Source organism: Amphiura filiformis, chromosome 4, assembly GCF_039555335.1.
Source record: "Amphiura filiformis chromosome 4, Afil_fr2py, whole genome shotgun sequence".
In the NCBI taxonomy this organism is placed as follows: domain Eukaryota; kingdom Metazoa; phylum Echinodermata; class Ophiuroidea; order Amphilepidida; family Amphiuridae; genus Amphiura; species Amphiura filiformis.
The window spans coordinates 29,888,148-29,895,571 of NC_092631.1; positions in this window are offsets into that span (position 1 = coordinate 29,888,148).

The window sequence follows — 7,424 nt, forward strand, 5'->3', positions numbered from 1 at the left end:
CACTCAGGTTTTTGAAAAGAAAAGACGGGGATAGAACCGAACCTGTTAAGAAACAACCCAAGACCGGTGTCTGGTGGTATTTTTATACCTTATAGGCTTCCCTCCCTCTTCGGGGGTGGGATAAAAAGATCTATTCTTGTGGCTTCTTCGTGAGAGATTATAGCATTTTCTTCATTAAACTAAGATTCAGATGTGAGCGATTCTTGACGCAGAATCTTGTCCTAAGTGGAAAAATTGGTCTTTCAAAAACCTATTTTCAAACAGGATTTATAGTGAATTTGTTCGATATTTCACCATGTAGTAGGTGTATGGAAAAAGGCAGTAAAGGCGGGAAAAGTCCTTTTTAGAGAGGTTTAGCACGGTGTCAGCCTGTCCTCAAAGGTGCGTTATAATTTTCTTTATGCTTTTCTTTATATGGGAGACGCTTACATTCACGTCCGGAAAGAAAGCACCGTGTAGTACAAATATATGAAGCTTCAGATCTTATATTTCGCGCCATCAATCTTGACCGTGCGATGACATCGTAGGCGAAAAGGGCTTCGACCCCGCTATGAAGCGGTGCTGTACTAAGGTATATGCAAGCCCGGCCATGTGTAGGTACGATTTCTAGTCTGCTTTATAGTTTCTTGTGCTATCTGTTAAAGATAACGTGATTAAAAAAGGAAAGAATAGAAATCGGATTTCTTCAATTTCATGAATTAAGACCGATAAAGTGGTCTTTATGTGTGAGTGGTACTGATTTTTGAAAAGAAAAGACTGGGATAGAACCGAACCTGTTGCGAAACAACCCAAGACGGGTGTCTGGTGGTATTTTTATACCTTTTAGGTATCCCTCCCTCTTCGGGGTGGGATAAAAAGATCCATTCTTGTGGCTTCTTCGTAGGAGATTATAGCATTTTCTTCATTAAACTAAGATTCGGATGTGAGCGATTCTTTAGGTAGAACCTTGTCCAGAGTGGAAAGATTGGTCTTTCTAAAACCTATTTTCAAACTGGATTTATAGTGAATTTGTCCCGATATTCCCCCATGTAGTAGCTTTATGGAAAAAGGTAGAAAATGCGGGAAAAGTTCTTTTTAGAGAGGTTTAGCATGGTGTCAGCGTTTCCTCAAAGGAGCGTTATAAAATTTCTTAATGCTTTTCTTTATATGAGAGGCGCTTACTTTTACGTCCGAAAAGAAAGCACCGTATAGTGAAAATACATAGCTTCAGATCTCACATTTCGCGCCATCAATCTTGACCGCACGATGACATCGAAGGCGGAAAGGCCGACGACCCCCGCTATGAGGCGGTGCTGTACTGTGGTTTGTGAAAGCCCAGCCTTGTGTAGGCACGATTTCTAGTCAGCTTTATAGATCTTGTGCTATCTGTTAAAGATAACGTGATTAAAAAAGAAATCGGATTTCTTCAATTTCATGAAATAAGACCGATAAAGTGGTCTTTGGGTGTAAGTGGTACTTCTGAAGTAGAAGTAGAACTCGAGTGGGGGGGGGGGGGTTGTATAAGTATGTGTGTGTGAGTGTGTGGTAAGCTAATGTGTGTCACGTCTGGGCCCGTTTCGGGCCTAAGTGGATAAGAGACATCCCTCACGTGGTGATGGAAGAGAATAGTTTAGAAACTTTTCCATCAGCAGTGAGTGACTTTGCGAGAAACTTTCAATATTAGTTTTGGGAGGGATGCAATTGCATCCCTTTGGTAGGCAAATATAAAATAATATTTGGCCCGTTCTGTAAAGGGCGATTTTACAGAGGGAATAAAACGATGAAAAATAATTTCTGTGTGGAAAATATTACCTCAAAGGATAAATTCCCGCACCAGGAGTCGTGAGGAAGAACTGATAACCTCGTGAAGTAGTTCACTTAGTGATATAATTCAATATTCTTCCTTTGCGTTTTTAGATAACGTATCTTGAACATCTCCGTGGAGGCTCGCTATCTGAGGAAGATAGTTAGATTGGAGATCTCGTCAAAAATAAAAATGGCTTTGGATATAAGCCTAAAAAATGATACAGGTAATCGGTCTGTTGCTATTTGTTTTGGCTATGGAATAGCTTTAGGCCTGTACACTGTATACGTGCGTTTCTTAAACATGTTAGGCGTTGTGCTTAACAGGTACCATCTCGCTTCATATATATTTGAATCGAGATTAATTTGTCATGATAAAGATGACTTTCTTTATTTATTATGCTTTATGTGTAATTTTCCTTGTTTGGAAAAGTAGCATTAATTTGTAGACTCCTGGCTATTCGCTAGGAAATATACTAACAAAAACATTTCTTGAAATTATCGAGAAATGTCGATGCGAGAAAGTGCAAGCAGTTAGTAAGACGCGTATCCGGGAGATTTAAATCCCTTTATTCTATTTTCATCGTTTTAATTTGTTGTTAGATATTCTCTTATAAAAGGTTATTAGAAAGTGAACTGAAAATATCAGACGCGTTTCTGGAATGAAATCCTTCATCAGTTACCCTGCTACTTGGTCATGTTGGTCGTGGTAAACCCGGACCTATGTTATTATATGCTCTAAAAGTCGCGTTTCACCGGGTATGATGGTGTGACTTTGTGAGAGCAAGAGAACCAGAAATGTAGGAGACTGGTTTGTGATATGCAGGACCACGAACGAGTCCTGATTAAAAGTTAAACTGCTTGGAGTTTAACTTTTGTGTAAATCTTTGCCTTTATGGAAAGATTTGTTAGCTCTGAAAAGAGCTGTTGTGGTTTTGTTTATATAAAATGTGAAAGGTGTGAGGTGTGTGTCGTTTTTACAACGTGCTTTAACTCTGTCGAATACACCGCATATCTCGTCTCTTTTCAAAACTCGATATCTGAGTCGTCCCCGGGATACCTTCCGGTGTTGCCTTCAGGTGTGAAGAAGTAATCGTTGAAACCTCTGCTTTCTAAAGCTAGATCATATAGCATGTTGAGAGTTGGGGAGCCTGGACGTGTCTCTTCGAAAAGAATGCTTTCGTCTGTGACTAGATTCTTTGGAGAGTTCAATCTGGCTCTGACAAGTGTGTCGCTCAAGTTTTGAGCTCTGCTGAATGCTATAATTGGGACCTTTGGAAAGATCCTTTTCAAAGTTGGATTATCTTTAACGATGTCCCAATGCTTCAGTATGGCATGTGTGATGTGGTTCCCACTTATCTGTGGGAAGAATTGTGACTTGAAAACCAAGGGGATCTTGTTCGATCTTTTCGGTTTCTCTGTCAAATATGCCTGTCTATTTTCAAAGAAAACTTCTTTCGAAGCTGTATTGATTTCTTTGAGGTTATAACCTCTGCTTAGAAGTTTTTCTGTGAAGATCGTTTTCCTGTCATCATAAGACTTTTTGTCACTGGAGTAGTCTTATTAGTTCTCCTTTGATGAACCCTTTGAAAACTGAGGGATTGTGACATGAGCTTCTGTCCAGGTAACCCCACGTCTCTGTGGGTTTAGTGAAGCATTTTATGTCGAGGATATTTGACGATTGAAAACGATCTCCTTTGTAGATGGTGAGATCTAGGAATTGGATTTCGTTTTCTGATGCTACGTGTGTGAACTTGAGAGATGGGTGGAGATCGTTTATTTTGGACACAAAAATCTCAAGTTGTTCCACTGATCCTGACCACATCATTAGAGAGTCATCCATGTAGACATGGAAAGATATGATGTGTTCGTCCATATGTAATATTTTCTGGACCAACCTATTTGCGACTAGGCAGCTTAGAGATACGCTGGATCTTAGGCCCATAGGGGTTCCTGAGATTTGAAGAAAATGGTGACCATTAAATTCGAAGGCGTTCCTGAAAAGAACGAGAGTCAAAAGCTTTCTCATGTATTGCAAAATTAGGCATGGGAGGGTCGAAGGATAACGGGTGGACCCCTTCCAATGCTTCCATGGCTACCTCTAATGCCTCCTCTTGAGGAACTGAGGTGAACATGCTAACTATATCTATGCTCGCAAGAATTATATTGCTCGGAAGGACCAGTTGTTCGATTTTACGAATGGTGTCCGCTGTATCTTTAAGATATGTGGGTGCTTTCTGGACTTCCGGTAAGATCCGCAGTGTGACGTCACTGGGCGGCCTATAAAAGTGCCGCTTTTTGGTCTTTTATGTACTTTTGGTAACATGAAAAACACTGGTGTTTTTGTTTGTGCACTGTCTACTGGATCTAAGTAATCTGCTAATGCCTTGTCGATCTCTTTTGATTGACACATCTCGTTAATTAGGTCACTAGCCAAATCAGTGGTAGAAGTTGTCATATCATAGTCTAGTTTGAGATATGATTTTTTGTCCAAAAGTTGTCTATGACCCTCGGATACGTAATCCTTTTTGGACAAAATGCAAATTCCTCTCCCTTTATCGAACTTTTTCAGGACGATATCAGGGTTATTTTTCAATTTCTTTACAGCTTGGATTTCAACCTTACTCATGTTGGGTTGTGCATTTTTGATCGGAATATCTGCTGATTCCGTCCTCATTCCTTCCAGATAGTCTTCTAAGCCTATACTGGGGGCCAGACCAGGAATCCATGTTGATGGGTTTCTGAATCTGTGTCTGGATTTCCAGCCTCTCATTGCGGCATGGAATCGAATCCTCATGTTTTTCGCTAAACCGTCTGCAGCCTCCATCAGGAAGCGTTTTGTGGGTTTGCTTGGTGTGGGTATAAAGGATAAACCTTTAGAAAGCGCAATTGTTTCCGAGTCTGAAAGTTCGTAGTCAGAAAGGTTCTTAACGAATTGCTTTGCTTTATTTACCATACTTTCCCTTTTAGAACTTCTGTGTTTGTGTTCTACTTAATAAGTTAGACTTCCTTTTCTTACGTCTAATATGAGTAGATTCCCTGTGTTGGTGCTTGCGGAAGTGGCGTCCCATGTTTGAATATATAAAAGGGGTTAGGTTGTACACAATTTATTGTGTTCGCTACCCTATTCTTATATATAAGTATAAATATATTATATGAATATATTTAGTATATAAGTGAAAAGGAATACTTGAAAGCTGGTGTCTCGAGAATGACGAGTGATAAAGCAAAACGTATGAAAAGTGTCTGACTATCAGGGTACTCTTTCTGAAGACCGGCTGGCACCGTGTTCATCCATTGAGCTGCATTGGCTCAAATGGTGAGGAATCGGGGTGAATTTTGCTTTTGTTAGGAAGCAGGGATCCTAGAACGGATCCTAGCAGGTCCTGCGTTCTGATTGGCTCCCTGAGCGTATGCACTGGCCAATCCTGTCGTGAAACTGACAGAAAATTTTCTGATTGGTTGTTCAGAATGGCGCTAAAAAAGGCGGGGCCTTGGGGGGGGTTGCTTCCTGAGCGGATCTGTCCCTGAATGGTTATCTGGTTGCCGCCAAGTGAATGTTCCCATTTTCATGGTGTGACGACATTGATAATTCTGAGTCAAAGGGTTGAAGTCAAATGGATTTTTTATGAAAAAATGTTTTACTAAAGCATTGGGCGCTTTATTTTTTCATCTACAGTATATTCAGACCCTATGGTGGTGCCTACGAGTATGTTGGCCCTTGTTTAATATTATTATAGGATGTCACACAATTTATTGTGTTGATCAATCTGTTTATATAATATATTTATAGCATAGGGAGAGACTGTGTTGCTAATCTTTATTAAGATTAGGGGTGGATGGGTAATACACAAAAAGCATTTGACTTTTGTCACTCTCTTTTGGGGAAATGTGGTGGCTCTGAAAAGAGCCGTTGGGTTTTTGTGGTGGCTCTGAAAAGAGCCGTTTAGATCTCGGTCTTTCACCGGCTACCGTGACCCACCTTGGTGTTGCTTGCCTCTTTTCGGGCCATTCCAATGGGACCTCTGTGGTCCCCATTGCCATATTTGAGGAGGATAGTAGTGTGCCGGTGGTTCGTAATCGGCTCGCTGCCTCTTGCCTCCCTGATGCCTATGGTGTGGCTGCTGGCGTTTCACCGGTAGTTGCGTTTTCTTTTTCGAGATATTCTTGTGCCTGTAGTTATCTCCTCTCTTGTCTCTCTTCTTAGAGATCTCATCTTTGAGCTTGGAAAACGCCTCTCCTAGCTCAAGAGGGAGGCAATCCTCTTTGAGTTTTGCTCTGCTCTCTGGACCGTGTCTTGGCAGTCTCGTTCGCACTCTGGGATTATTTTAGTAACCAGGTCGTCCCTAAGGCCCGGCCCTAAGGCGCCTTACGAATTCTTTGTCGTGTGCGTTTTTCATGGCGTCCAACTCTGTCCTGGCTCTCACTGTAAAGTTATATCCCTGTGCTAGTAGTGGCAATTCTCTCTTACCTGAGAGCCCCGTTGGAAGATCAGATTTGTCTTCGAGCACGTTGGTATACAGCTCCCGTTTGGCTTCTAAGCTTGCCAGGGCGTGATACGACCTGTCTACCGTTTTAACTAGCTCGAATACGAAAGAATTGGTGACTTTTGAAAGCGCTTTTTCTTCCGGTGAGGGTTTTTCAACCCTGTTTTCCTTGTTTTCTGCCTCTTTCGGAGTTGCTGAGTCTAAACTTGGTTCTTTTGAACCTTGTCTAGGAGCGGAGTTGACTTTGGCATTGTCTTCCTGTGTCTCCGGTATTACCATTACTTTATTCTGGTCCTTCGATGAGTCTTTATTGGTGGTCCTAAAAGTTTATTTTTCCTAGCGGTGAAAGGTTTGAATTGCTTGAGAGACATGATGAAAATGACTGATTCCGGTGAGTAGCTGAGACCCAATGAAATAGAAATCCATAAAACTTTTGAATTTTTGAAAAGAAAAGACGGGGATAGAACCGAACCTGTTAAGAAACAACCCAAGACCGGTGTCTGGTGGTATTTTTATACCTTATAGGCTTCCCTCCCTCTTCGGGGGTGGGATAAAATAATCTATTCTTGTGGCTTCTTCCTGAGAGATTATAGCATTTTCTTCATTAAACTAAGATTCAGATGTGAGCGATTCTTGACGCAGAATCTTGTTCTAAGTGGAAAAATTGGGCTTTCAAAAACCTATTTTCAAACAGGATTTATAGTGAATTTGTTCGATATTTCACCATGTAGTAGATGTATGGAAAAAGGTAGTAAAGGCGGGAAAAGTCCTTTTTAGAGAGGTTTAGCATGGTGTCAGCCTGTCCTCAAAGGTGCGTTATAATTTTCTTTATGCTTTTATTTAAAAAATTGGGACATCGTTAAAGATAATCCAACTTTGAAAAGGATCTTTCCAAAGGTCCCAATTATAGCATTCAGCAGAGCTCAAAACTTGAGCGACACACTTGTCAGAGCCAGATTGAACTCTCCAAAGAATCTAGTCACAGACGAAAGCATTTTTTTCGAAGAGACGCGTCCAGGCTCCCCAACTCTCAACATGCTATATGATCTAGCTTTAGAAAGCAGAGGTTTCAACGATTACTTCTTCACACCTGAAGACAACACCGGAAGGTATCCCGGGGACGACTCAGATATCGAGTTTTGAAAAGAGACAAGA